This window comes from Eptatretus burgeri, chromosome 13, assembly GCF_056783735.1.
Source record: "Eptatretus burgeri isolate ZD-2024b chromosome 13, Ebu_testis_v1, whole genome shotgun sequence".
Classification (NCBI taxonomy): domain Eukaryota; kingdom Metazoa; phylum Chordata; class Myxini; order Myxiniformes; family Myxinidae; genus Eptatretus; species Eptatretus burgeri.
Window position 1 is genome coordinate 83,030,462 of NC_140973.1, and position 15,541 is coordinate 83,046,002.

A 15,541-nucleotide genomic window follows, 5' to 3' on the forward strand; every position below is an offset into this window, starting at 1 on the left:
ATCCATGCTTACACACAACAATAAATCCATTCACTGTGCCACATATTTTTCCTCGCCTGCCTGTAATAAATGCTAATGCAGAAATGTTCCCAGCTCGTTTTTGTCTTTTCTTTCATTGATCCAGCATGGTCAGTATCCTAACCAAGTCGGGACTTTATTCCTAATGATCCGTTCTTTTAGCCGGTACATAACTTGGCAGTGTCGCTTGGCTGCATCTGATCCGTTAAGGTCCTGACCACTTACAAAGCTTTTGTCCGTAGCCTGATGGAGTACTGCTCTCCCCTCTGGGCTGGTGCTCCTGCCTCCCACCTTTCTCGGCTTCACGCTGTCGAAACCAGGGCATTTAAGATCATCGGCATCTCCCGCAATGAAGCTGAGTCTTTGGGCCTCTCACTCAATCACCGCAGGTTGGTCGGTGGTCTTTCTGTCTTCTACCGACTCCTCTCCAGCCTTGCCCCCCCTGCTCTCTCTGCGATTTGTCCCCACCACATTTCCACAGGGCGCTCAAGGTCCGCCAACAACCCCCTTCTGGTAAAACTACCAAAATCACGAATCACTGCTCATCTTCACTCTTTCATTCCTCTTTTTTCCCGCCTTTGGAATAAACTTCCTCACTCTATTCTTTCCCATTCTTCACTCCAGGCTTTCAAAACAGCTGTTCACCACCACCTCTTATCTTCCCCCATCCAAATCCTCGATCTTTTCTACCCCCGATAATCCACCCAAGCCCACTTCCTTCATTTCTCCTGCTTTCCTTCCTGAAAGTCCCTGAAATGTCCATCTTCTCTTCGCCATGTTCCCCGTCCCATCCCCATCCCTCTCCCTTCCACAGTTCACCTAATGTGTCTGTTCCCTACTGTTTTTTCCCTTCCACTCCCGCCCCTCTTGTCTCATGCCTCCTTGCTGTGAGTTGTGTGTTAGCTCTCATACGAGCCTCGACCAAGGTATACAAAAAAATAAATAAATAAATAAATAAAAAAGGTGATCAGGTTTGGACAAGGCGTACTGAAGGCATGTCTCCTGGTAATTAGATCAAGTGATTATTTTTAGGTAACCAATATTAGACAGAGTACCCTAAGGCACGTGGTTGAGTTATTGGCGCTCACGGTCAGTTAGCGACCTGTCGCGTCACAGCGTTATCTATTTGCGATGGCCTGTGATTCCCGGGAGTCTTGTGGGAACCCGAGATAGCTTCCCCCCCCCCCCCCATAGTGTTCTCACCTGACTCCCGACCGCAACAATATTGTTGCGGATCCGGGTTGGGGGATTCTCACCCAGTCCTTGGCGCCACCCTCACCACGGCCGTCTCTGGGGTCTATAACGCCGGCCGGCTCAGCACAGGCCTCGGATCATGCACATTCAATCGCGATACCAATGTAATCCTTGTGCCTTGCCAGTTGGGGAAATAGAACCCCTGGTTACAGACTGGTTGTGTCAGATGCCGAGCGTTTTCTGCCAGTCTGTAAACATTTTGGTTTTATATGCCAATCGAACGCATTATTCCTCGACGCGACTCAAATTAATCCATAGCGGCAACTTCATACGGATTAACCAGATTTATTGGGGAACATCGGGGATCACAACACAAGCAAATTTCACGACAATGGTTTTATTAACAATCCTCAACCCGTTCTTAACTAGTGAACCACGGACTACAGGTTTTGAGGGGGCCCTACCGAGATATGCCTTCGACAACGTGCAGACAAAGACAGACAGCATGCATGCAAGACAAGACAGGGTACTTGGTGATGTTTCATGGACGAGAGGACAGTGTGAAAAGCACGAATGTCACTCGCAACAGGCGAATATCCACCGATTCGAACTCCCGCTCGAACGCGCCGCGTGGCAAGATGGCGGCGCGGTTCTCTTCCTTCTCAAGTCACCGCGTGCGCACGCCCTCCTCAGCGCGTTCTGGCCACGCACAATGTCGACGATGGACCTCAGCTGATCTGTCTCATGGTCCAGCATACAAATCCAGGCCTGGCCCGTTCCTCAGAGAAGGCTCAAATCAAGGTGCCGGGCTCTGGCAAGCGGATCGGCAAACGTGACGAGCCGTTGGTGTGAGGAGGGACCGTCAGAGGCTCCGGCGTCTCCTCTCCTGCCTTCTCGCCTCGAAGCCCATCTTCCACTTCGTCCTCTCAGTTCCTCTCTCTGTCGAATCACCTTTTCTTTCCTTAGAGTCGTTCGCCGATTCGACGCGCAGGCAGCCTCTCTTACGTTCGCTCGCTTCGAAACACGAGCTCCCTCTCGAGAGCGACTGTTCTCCAAACACTATTCTCTTTTCACGAAGCGTTCGTTCGCTCGTTCGACACACAAGCAGCCTCTCAACCGCCTGCAGTTTTCCAAACTCCTAAACTGAGCCTGAACCTGAGGTCTTCGTTTTTTCTCTCGTTCGCTCCATCGACACACGAGGACACCTTCTCCCGGCGACTGCAGTTTTCCAAACTGAGAACTCCTTTTTCCTTTCGTTTCTCTTTCGTTCCACGAGCACGCCTCTCTCAGCGAAACCGACCAAAACCCCTCCCCTTCGCGTCACTTCCTCCCTCCAGCCACACCCCCTCAGCCGACTGGGAGGGGCCTATCCCAGGATGGGGTAGGAATAAGAGGGATCTCTCGGTCCTCCACCACCGCACAGACAATAAAACAGCCTTTTAAATCTTCCGACACACATATAACGTCCTTTTTACCAAACAACCTAGCTATACATGCATTTAATGGGGGAACTGAGCTAATCCTTTATTTAGTAGTCCAATAAGGGCTATTTCCATAACACTGCCCCCACCTTTCGCCCGAGACTCTTCCGAGCCTCCATCTGGGGCAGACCACGGCAATGAGCCTGTCTAACGTACAGCACAGATCTCCCATTTACTCTAACCCACAACATGGGAAGCAATTCACTCCAAAAATCAAAGTGTCACAGTAAGATTGGCATGTCCCTATCCTAGTGTGTCGGGTCACCAATCTAACAACCAAATTTACACTCTATGCACACTATTTAACATTCTAATTATGGGTTTGAACGGGAGGGCATTCAGTTTTACTTTAACACCAATATTGGCAGAGGAGCAGAACATTCAAAGGTTCAAAGTTCTTTCACGTGTTCACTCCTTCATGCCCCCTCCCGGCAGTATTGTCCATTCACCCGAGGGTTTCCTCACTTCGTGGCTTTATTGGCATCTCACCAGGTGAGTTCAGTCAGCCCAGTGGCCTAATCTCACAAAGAGTTCATTGGCCCACTAAGCCCACAAAATGGCATGAATCTTCGGCTGCAACGGCCCACAAAAGCACTTTGGCCTCAATGGCCCACAAAAATGCTTCGGCCCATATGGACGACTCACAAGCAGCAGCAAGCAACAAGCCCTGTGTTGGACAGCAGGTTACACAGCAGGTGGCATGGTGATATTGATGGTAAGCAAATGCAGTTTGGAGGTGTTCTTGTGTACGCAAATGGGTGTTATGACTTCAGACCACGTGAGATGGAGTGTACCCTTAACCTTCCTTGCCTGACTTGTTTTGGTTAAGTTCTCTTTTTTTCTCCTTCCTCTCTTTTTCTTTTCTTTTACAGACAGGACGATGTGTTTCTTACTCAACTGCTATCTTCGTGGATGTGTGCTCATGACATACTGGTAGCCTCTCTTTCACTTGGTGAGGGTGACCTAGCCAGGCCCTTGCCAACAAATTCTCCCATTAACATTACTCGTACCAGGTGCCATGCATGAATGGTACGGAGGCAGTGGCATGCAGAGAGTGGGGGCGGGGGGGCGGCGGTGCGTTGGCCCTGGGCATCCATTGGATGGGGGCATTCAATGAGAGAAGGAAATAAGATAGTAATTTTAAAATTTCAACGGTGATAAATCAATTTTTGGAGGCTCACCGCACTGCAGAGGAAGTTGTTAGCCCTTTATTCCTTTAACATGGTGTGCCCTTTCTGTCTGGAGAAAATGGTGCTTCTCCCCATCCCCCCACACACATGCGCATGATGTACGTAGTGCAACCATCAAAAGCAACAAGCAGACGTGGCTGTTCGTTCCTGCGTTTCCTCGAGTCATAACTCGTCTTTTCTTCAGCTTTTTGTGCATCCAGATTAGTTCTTTTACCTACTCAGGTCAGTGAATAGCTCTAGAACGGATGCTACTACGTTTTTTATAGGTTTTTCGGTGATATTTAATGAAATATTTACGTGGAATATTGTAAGAGTGAAGCCTGGATGATCAGAGGACTGCTATGGCATTTAATCTCGGAACAGGAGACATTTATTCCTTAACATGTTAATATTCAAATACAGATACCACTAATTTGCAAGTCTATGATATAAATTACACAAAATTATGAGTGGAGAATCAGTGTGAAATAATTTGATACGAAGGAACAAAGAAATGACATATGGTTTATCCATCTGCAACTGACCGATTGTTTACCATTTTCTTCCCATTTTCTCATGCGTCTTACGGTTTTTGAGATAGAAAATGAAATGTTACGAGTATTTCGTGTGCTTATTATTATCGAGTTTCAGAATCATTGCAGTATAGTTTATTCTGCACAACCACGCCATCTCCACAACACGGCGCGTTGTTACGAACTCGCGGCGCAACAGGGGGAGCCACATTCCAGCGTCCGTGTGCGATCAGCCGTCCAGACAGCTAATTTGCAGAAACGGATCAAGAGGGGCTTTGCCCTGGAAAAGCCCAGCCAATCAGAGGTGAAAGGGGCGGAGCCAGCCTGGGGTGAAGGTTCAGAGGTGAAAGGGGGAAGCGCCGATTTCGGGTGGTGAAACCTCCAACGGCTTCTCCCCTCTGGCTATAAAAAGCCGCGTTGGCAACGCGCAGGGATTTGGTGGTGGAACTGTTATCTATAACAATATTATTGTTTTAATTTTAATGGTTTCATGGTTTTACCTCCAATTAAGATTTTTTTTTTCTCTTATTATCCACAAATACAAGAATGAATATTTGTTCAAGAGAAAATAAGCTTGTCTAAGAAGTGTGTAAGTTAGTAATCACTTTGTACATATATATATATATATATATATATATATATATATATATATATATATATATATATATATATATATATTTATTTATTTTATTTTTTTCAGATGTCTCAGATGAAGAAACTACAACTGAGTGGAGCACAAAACAGGAAAAAAAAAAAAAGAGGGGCAGAGTCGAAGATGAGTCCCATCAAAGAGGGGCATTAGATGCATGGATAAAAAGAAGTAAAGAAGAAGTAGGAGAACCTGGAGAAGTAAAAGATGATGTGGGTGCAGAGAAAGATTTTTCTGATGCGGATTCAGTTCGGTCAGAACATAATACTCTCTCTCTCCTCAGTCTCGTTGTCAGGATGATGATCCATGTGAATAAAATAACGAAGATTTTATCATATTTTTGCAAAGAAGCGATTTTGGCTGTTTGAAGAAACCGATTCCAGATCATTTGAAGATGACAATGTTACAACATGGCCCTGAAAGATATCAGAATAAAAGTGGTCCATTTGCTGAGAAGGATGGGAGATCATTTTCCAAACAGTGGTTTGATAAAGTTTCGACAAACGGAGAAATTGTGGGGAGAAAATGGTTGTTGTACTCTCCATATCGGAAAGCATGCTACTGTTTTGTTTGCTTTTTGTTTTCAAAGGAGGATTTGTTGTCTGTGTCAAACTTTGGAAAGGAAGACGGTTTCTCCACTTGGAGAAAATTAAATCCAAGAATACTTGACCATGAGAAAATCCCTTCTCATAGAGCTCACATGAGGGAATACCTGAACCTCGTAGTTCGACTCCATCATTCAACTACGATAGATGCTGAACTTCAACAGCAAATGTCTGCTGAAAAGAAAAGATGGAAAGCTTTCACTGAATGGATTGTCGAGGTTATATCCTTTCTGGCAAAACAGAATCTGGCCTATCGTGGACATTGAGGAGAAGGAATATCTGGGTTATCAGAGCCAGGGAGACAGTCAGTGAAAATACAGGAAACTTTCTCGCAACAATCAGACTTTTGGCCAAATATGATGACATCTTAGCAAAACACTTGCAGAGAGGGAAAGAGAAACCAAAAAGTGTCAACTACTTGTCCAACAGAATTCAAAACGAAATAATCAATCTTCTTGGTGAAACTGTCAAGAAAAATATAATTTCCGAAATTAAGGACGCAAAATATTTTAGCATAATGCTGGATTCAACTCCAGATATTGCCCATGAAGATCAGGTTTCTGAAATTCTGCGTTACGTTCATATTGATGAAAACAGAAAAGTAGAAATAAAGGAGACATTTCTGGGATTTTTCAATCCAACAAGAGTCAACAAGAAAGATGCAGTCAGCCTGGTAAATAAAATTCAGGAAAAATTGGAAGAAGACAAAATTTCCATGAATGACTGTCGTGGTCAAGCATATGATAACGCAGCAGTTATGGCTGGAGTGAGAGGAGGTGTTCAACAAAAAATTCTTGAAGTTAACCCAAAAGATGTATTTGTGAACTGCAAGAACCACAGCCTCAATTTGGCCTGTGTCCATGCAAGTGAGGTGCAACCTGTTGTTGTTACATTTTTTGGCATTCTGGAAAAACTCTTTACTTTTTTTTTCTTCATCTACTCCTCGTTGGGAAGTGTTAAAATCTTTTGTCACTCAGATTGTGAAAAGACAGTGCGACACAAGATGGAGTTCCAGCCATGATGCTGTGCAAGTAATCCACGAAGAGTGTGACAACGTTATTGCAAGCCTTCAACACCTGCTGGAAGGAGAATTTTCTAGGGAAACTAAATCTGATGCAGGATCGCTACTGAACTCTATAGTCAACAGTTCCCGTTTATAGCTTCACTAAATTTTTGGTACTCAGTTTTATCATCAGTGGAGAAAGTCTCAAAACGTTTGCAGGATCCGAAAATGGGGTTCCATGAAGCTTCTTGTGGTCTGAGAGGACTTTGTTGAATTTGAAGAATGACGACATTATCCACAATGCGATAGATTTAGCCAATGAATATTGTGAAAATTGGGGAATACCAATTGCATGAACAAGGAGAAGTAGAATAATGCCTGGAGAGTCAGCAAGAGATAGTGGACTGACGGCACAAGAAGAAATGAATAGAGTAATGGTAGAGATTGTGAACAGATTAAAAACTGGAATTGAAGACCGCAGTGTCTGTCTTCAAAGATTCAGTGACCGATTTTCTTTTCTTCTGAACTTGAATTCAGTAGTGATTGAAGATGAACAAGGAAGAGAGAAATTAAAAAAGGAATGTTCAGACTTTGCAAATTATTATGACAATGATGTGGTGGCAATTCAGTTATATGACGAAATTATTGATTTTGTGATGCTCCTTCGAGCCGGAGGGAATAGAGTTCCCCCTGATCCTAAAGATGCTCTGGAGTCTTTACTGCACTATGGGAGGGATGTCTTTCCGACGCTGTGTGTTTCATTCAGATTACTGATTACAATCGCATTTTCAGTCGCAAGCTGTGAAAGGTCATTTTCAAAACTGAAATTAATAAAAACATATCTAAGTTCTTCTGTCGCAGGAGCGACTGACCGACCTGGCTTTAATAAGCATTGAAAAATAATTTCTCACAGCTGATGTAAAAAGTGAAGTAGTTCAGGTGTTTTGTGACAGGAGGGATCATTTGGGGAAAATAACTTAATAAACTTGATTGATGTATATTAAAATCGAATAAAGCGTTTATTTCATGTTTCATCTGTGTTCATATATTCAAAATGTTTTCCTTTCTCATAATATTTCTCAGTATATTAGGCCTTATACTTGAGTCTTTGGGGCATACAATCAAGATTTGCCCCGGGCATCACCAGACCTCTGCACGCCACTGTGCGGAGGAGAGTCCATCGAACCTAACCATTTACTTTTAGCTCAAGACAATGCAACAAACCCTGTTATGGCTAGAATGATCCCAATGACACATTTTTCCTGACCTGGCACACTGTTCCATACTATTAAACCTGGGCAAGGCCCTTATTTGTCTTTTTCCATTTGGTGGTGCCAGGCATAACTCGCTGGCTGGGGAGTGTGACTACTACTAGGCCTCTTTGCCTGCTTCCAATCGGGGGTAGAGGACAATCAGCGACCTCGGGGTTCACCTGAGCGTGCTTCTGATGCTCCTAACAAAGGGGTGGCTCTCTCTAGCCCCCATACTGTGCCCTCATAGCACCTACACTGTGCTCTCATAGCACACATACTGTGCTCTCATAGCACTTACACTGTGCTCTCATAGCACCTACACTGTGGTCTCATAGCACCTACACTGTGCTCTCATAGCACACATACTGTGCTCTCATAGCACTTACACTGTGCTCTCATAGCACACATACTGTGCTCTCATAGCACCTCCATTGTGCTCTCATAGCACACATACTGTGCTCTCATAGCACTTACACTGTGCTCTCATAGCACCTACACTGTGCTCTCATAGCACACATACTGTGCTCTCATAGCACACATACTGTGCTCTCATAGCACTTACACTGTGCTCTCATAGCACCTACACTGTGCTCTCATAGCACACATACTGTGCTCTCATAGCACACATACTGTGCTCTCATAGCACTTACACTGTGCTCTCATCGCACCTACACTGTGCTCTCATAGCACACATACAGTGCTCTCATAGCACCTACACTGTGCTCTCATAGCACCTACACTGTGCTCTCATAGCACCTACACTGTGCTCTCATAGCACACATACTGTGCTCTCATAGCACCTACACTGTGCTCTCATAGCACCTACACTGTGCTCTCATAGCACCTACACTGTGCTCTCATAGCACCTACACTGTGCTCTCATAGCACACATACTGTGCTCTCATAGCACTTACACTGTGCTCTCATCGCACCTACACTGTGCTCTCATAGCACACATACAGTGCTCTCATAGCACCTACACTGTGCTCTCATAGCACCTACACTGTGCTCTCATAGCACCTACACTGTGCTCTCATAGCACCTACACTGTGCTCTCATAGCACCTGCAATGTGCTCTCATAGCACTTACACTGTGGTCTCATAGCACCTGCAATGTGCTCTCATAGCACACATACTGTGCTCTCATAGCACCTACACTGTGCTCTCATAGCACCTACACTGTGCTCTCATAGCACCCATACTGTGCTCTCATAGCACACATACTGTGGTCTCATAGCACCTACACTGTGCTCTCATAGCACCCATACTGTGCTCTCATAGCACCCATACTGTGCTCTCATAGCACCTACACTGTGCTCTCATAGCACCCATACTGTGCTCTCATAGCACCCATACTGTGCTCTCATAGCACACATACTGTGCTCTCATAGCACCTACACTGTGCTCTCATAGCACCTACACTGTGCTCTCATAGCACCTACACTGTGCTCTCATAGCACCTGCAATGTGCTCTCATAGCACTTACACTGTGGTCTCATAGCACCCATACTGTGGTCTCATAGCACCTACACTGTGGTCTCATAGCACCTACACTGTGGTCTCATAGCACCCATACTGTGCTCTCATAGCACCCATACTGTGCTCTCATAGCACCTACACTGTGGTCTCACAGCACCAACACTGTGCTCTCATAGCACCCATACTGTGCTCTCATAGCACCTACACTGTGGTCTCATAGCACACATACTGTGCTCTCATAGCACACATACTGTGGTCTCATAGCACCTACACTGTGCTCTCATAGCACCCATACTGTGCTCTCATAGCACCTACACTGTGGTCTCATAGCACCCATACTGTGCTCTCATAGCACACATACTGTGCTCTCATAGCACCCATACTGTGCTCTCATAGCACACATACTGTGCTCTCATAGCACCCATACTGTGCTCTCATAGCACACATACTGTGCTCTCATAGCACCTACACTGTGGTCTCATAGCACCTACACTGTGCTCTCATAGCACACATACTGTGCTCTCATAGCACCCATACTGTGCTCTCATAGCACACATACTGTGCTCTCATAGCACCTACACTGTGCTCTCATAGCACCTACACTGTGCTCTCATCGCACCTACACTGTGCTCTCATAGCACACATACTGTGCTCTCATAGCACCTACACTGTGCTCTCATAGCACCCATACTGTGCTCTCATAGCACACATACAGTGCTCTCATAGCACCTACACTGTGGTCTCATAGCACACATACTGTGCTCTCATAGCACACATACTGTGGTCTCATAGCACCTACACTGTGCTCTCATAGCACCCATACTGTGCTCTCATAGCACCTACACTGTGGTCTCATAGCACCCATACTGTGCTCTCATAGCACACATACTGTGCTCTCATAGCACCCATACTGTGCTCTCATAGCACACATACTGTGCTCTCATAGCACCCATACTGTGCTCTCATAGCACACATACTGTGCTCTCATAGCACCTACACTGTGGTCTCATAGCACCTACACTGTGCTCTCATAGCACACATACTGTGCTCTCATAGCACCCATACTGTGCTCTCATAGCACACATACTGTGCTCTCATAGCACCTACACTGTGCTCTCATAGCACCTACACTGTGCTCTCATAGCACCTACACTGTGCTCTCATAGCACACATACTGTGCTCTCATAGCACCTACACTGTGCTCTCATAGCACCCATACAGTGCTCTCATAGCACACATACTGTGCTCTCATAGCACCTACACTGTGGTCTCATAGCACACATACTGTGCTCTCATAGCACACATACTGTGCTCTCATAGCACACATACTGTGGTCTCATAGCACCTACACTGTGCTCTCATAGCACCCATACAGTGCTCTCATAGCACCTACACTGTGGTCTCATAGCACACATACTGTGGTCTCATAGCACCTACACTGTGCTCTCATAGCACCCATACTGTGCTCTCATAGCACCTACACTGTGGTCTCATAGCACCCATACTGTGCTCTCATAGCACACATACTGTGCTCTCATAGCACACATACTGTGGTCTCATAGCACCTACACTGTGCTCTCATAGCACCCATACTGTGCTCTCATAGCACCTACACTGTGCTCTCATAGCACACATACTGTGCTCTCATAGCACCTACACTGTGCTCTCATAGCACCCATACTGTGCTCTCATAGCACCTACACTGTGGTCTCATAGCACCCATACTGTGCTCTCATAGCACACATACTGTGCTCTCATAGCACCTACACTGTGCTCTCATAGCACCCATACTGTGCTCTCATAGCACCTACACTGTGGTCTCATAGCACCTACACTGTGGTCTCATAGCACCTACACTGTGGTCTCATAGCACCCATACTGTGCTCTCATAGCACACATACTGTGCTCTCATAGCACCTACACTGTGCTCTCATAGCACCCATACTGTGCTCTCATAGCACCCATACTGTGCTCTCATAGCACCTACACTGTGGTCTCATAGCACCTACACTGTGCTCTCATAGCACCTACACTGTGGTCTCATAGCACCCATACTGTGCTCTCATAGCACCTACACTGTGCTCTCATAGCACCCATACTGTGCTCTCATAGCACCCATACTGTGCTCTCATAGCACCTACACTGTGCTCTCATAGCACCTACACTGTGGTCTCATAGCACCCATACTGTGCTCTCATAGCACCTACACTGTGGTCTCACAGCACCAACACTGTGGTCTCATAGCACCCATACTGTGCTCTCATAGCACACATACTGTGCTCTCATAGCACCTACACTGTGCTCTCATAGCACCCATACTGTGCTCTCATAGCACCCATACAGTGCTCTCATAGCACCTACACTGTGCTCTCATAGCACACATACTGTGCTCTCATAGCACCTACACTGTGCTCTCATAGCACACATACTGTGCTCTCATAGCACCTACACTGTGCTCTCATAGCACCTACACTGTGCTCTCATAGCACACATACTGTGCTCTCATAGCACCTACACTGTGCTCTCATAGCACCCACACTGTGCTCTCATAGCACCCACACTGTGCTCTCATAGCACCTACACTGTGCTCTCATAGCACCTGCAATGTGCTCTCATAGCACCTACACTGTGGTCTCATAGCACCTACACTGTGCTCTCATAGCACCTACACTGTGGTCTCATAGCACACATACTGTGCTCTCCTGGCACCTCTGACAGCCTTCACCTGCCAGGAACCCCCAAATCCTGCTGCCCTATTTCCCGACTCACCAACTTCCCATACCATGTCACACTACCAACCAGTATCCCCATACCTTGGCCTGCACCTACCCCTCGCAGTCCGCCTGGACAATGGAACAGCAGCCAGAATCCATGTCAAATCCTGTAAGTCCCCCTAACCTACACTAACTTGGTTAAGAGACTCCTACCGACAGGGTACTTTGATCGCCCTCACTCTCCTCATTCGCGCAATCATGCCATTCACTCAAACACTTTAGTCATTCATTCCACAGTGCCGCACACCCAGTCCACAACACCATCCAACAACTTTCATGTTTATGTGAAAACAAAAACACACCAATCCCTCAGATACCACTTTGTCATCAAACCCCAATTAATCTGTCACTACGTCCATCGTCCACTAGCCTCCTCCAAACTGCCCAAATCATTTATTTCCAAAAGTTTAAACGAAACATCAAAATCTCTTCACAAGTCCCATGAACCTCTGCATGGTTCTAACCAGGAATTTCAATTCTTCCTCAAACAAGCCAATCTTTGTCATCCACTTGTTTCTGGTGCGTTTAACGCTCTGCCTGTGATGTCACAACCACTTTTTTCAATCATCTCCCAAATCCACTCGTGCCACTCTTATGCCTTCTGTCATCTCTCAATTTGCAATCACTTTCGGTACAACTCTCAATCAAGATTTTCACGTCCCCATATGGCCTGCTTCTTTGACTCATTGGAAGGGGAGTGAGGGAACGAGTCCCTTATTACCCATGACACGACCCCGCCGCCTTTCCGCCACGGCTCAAAGGGGTCACGCCTCAATGGGGGCTGTGATCTACCCCCTCCTTTTCTCCAGGGTTCGCGGAAGTCAGGCAAACCCCAATCGGTGAAATGGCCTCCCCCTCTTCTCCAGGGTTGACAGAAGTCAGGTAAACCCCAATCAGTGGAACGGCCTCCCCCTCTTCTCGATAACTCCCTGAAGACAGATAAACCCCACTCAGCTAGCCAAACCACTTGAGTGCTCAGAAAGGTCCGAAGACCAAGTGACACACGCCAGTGCCACCTGCCACTCATCTGCGCTCCACTCCAAAGTTCCCGTAAGGCCGATAGAGAAATTAAAATCCAATTTCTAAATAGGATTTCTAAAATCCAATCTCAAACTGCTCCTGGATGCAGCACCTCCAACTCTGTAAGAACCCATGTGGAGCTGTCCATGATGGTTTCCGTCCCCTGGCTCAAGTTCTGTCCTGGTGGCATTTCTATTTCCTCTTGCACCTCAAACCTATTTCCCATGGCTCCACTCATTCCATGCTCAGGACTCCCACACACAGCAGGCTGCACACATCCCAAGGTTATGTCTTGACCTTCCACACCTTCAACCTTGCCTGTGTACTGACCAACTGCCTCGCACTCCAGGGCCACATTCTCGACCGCCAGGTGAATACCCACAGACACTTCGGCCTCGGCAACACATACCGGTGCTGTAGTCTGGACTGTGGGCTCACAGCATTCGTTCACAGGCACTCCACATCCAGGGGTCACGCATACGTGCACCCCATCGGACAGAGTCTCTTCGTTAACATAAAATTCAATTTCTACCTTAAGCTCATCGTCCGCACCATGTATGCATGTACCCACGTACCTGCTTCGTTCCAGAGTCACCTCTGTCCGGTCGCTTCTCTCCAGCAGGTTGCTCATCATCGGTTCGCCATACTCCTCCGGGGCTGTCAGCTCCACATGCTGGACCTGCTCAAAATGTATCACTCGTTAACAACCCCACATGCTCCCTCAATGTCAATGTCTCAATCACCAGGGTTTGCTGTAAGTGTGGTGTCATCCGACGAGTGATGTCAATCAAGTTCCGCACCACCAACATTACTCCCTGTGGTGACGTCACACATCCCATATTATTGTGCTGTTCTACTTCGTGGCTCCATTTTCTTTTCCATTCGAGTCGTTCTTCCTCTCTGAGCCTTTTGAGTTGTTCGTTATCTTTCCGGAGTTTCTCCATCTCCGTGGACTCCAGCCTTGCTCTCTCCTTGAGTTGGTTAATTTCAAACTCATATTATTTTTGTTTTCTATCCCACCGTCTCTCATGTTCTTCATTCTCCAATCTCGTCGCTTCCTTCACTCGGTCGATTTCCTTTTCCTGTCTCATTCGTTGTTCCTTCACTACTCTATCTTGTTTCCTCTCCCACCGTCTCCCGTGTTCTTCCTTCTCCAATCTCGTCGCTTCCTTCAATTGGTTGATTTCCTTTTCCTACTTCATTCGTTGTTCTTTCACTATCTCCTCGTACTTCAACCTTGCTTTCTCCTTTAGTTGTTCAATCTGCCCAGTGTGGTTCCTTAACGTTTCATTCTCCTTTCGTTCTCTTTCTTTCCTCTATTAACGTCCTCAGCTCATTTTGTGATTCCATCTCTTTGTTTTGGTGTTTCCGTAACTCCGAAGTTTTTTTTTTCCATAATTCCTCTCTCATCTCCGCACCTCTTTTGCATTCTTGCTTTCTCCTTTCATCCATTGTCTTACCGTATCCCTCTAGTTGTTCCAGATATTTCTCTGTTCTTTCTATCGTCTGTTCTCGGATTTCTCTTATCCGATTGCCTGATCTTACCTCTTCCTTCAGTAGTTCCGATTCCAAATAGTGTTTCCGTTTTTCCTCTTCCAGCTTTGTTTCCCATTCTTCCTCCAAGCTCTTCCTATCCCGAGAGTTACTAATTTGCTCCTCCTCATTTCTTTGATTCAGTTCGCTCGCCTTTTGTACCAAAAAACCCAAGCAACCAATCTACTTCCGTCGTTTCTCCATGGAGTTCCTCGACTGTGCTGGCTTAGTCCTCTTCCAGCCCCTGAACTCGCTCCTGAGCATCGGCCAATTGTTGTGACTCCCTGTGCACACAATCCTGATGAACCTCATCTGCGTGTCGTTGTGCCTCGTCCAATTCCATTTGCAATTCCTCTATACAATTATCATAACGCCTCACCTGTTCCAAGGCATCCCCAAATTGTGTCTGAAGCTTGCCAATGTTCGCGTCGTCGTCTTGCCTCGCCTGCCATGGTGCACGCTGTGACCACGTGGCCTGAACCGGTGGGCGGGAGAGTTTCCTTCGTGTCTTGCGGCTCGTTGCGCAATTATTAGCCCACTCCCGCTTCCTGTCGTGCCGAGATGGAGCCGCGCCGCCATTTTGCGACTCAATTTTCTTTATAATTTGCAAGTCTTTCCTCCGATCCGCTCAAGCATAAAATCAAATCAAATTTGGACTGTTTTTTTTTCGTAAAAAATGTCTGGGGTGCAAAATGCACCACTGGTCCAAATATCCCACTCCCGACTACCAATTGTTAACACAATTGGTATTCTGCAAATTTACGGAGGTGGAAGCGGAGAGTTCGTCGTCCCACTCCTGACAGCCAAATGTTAACGGTTCGGGGACAGAG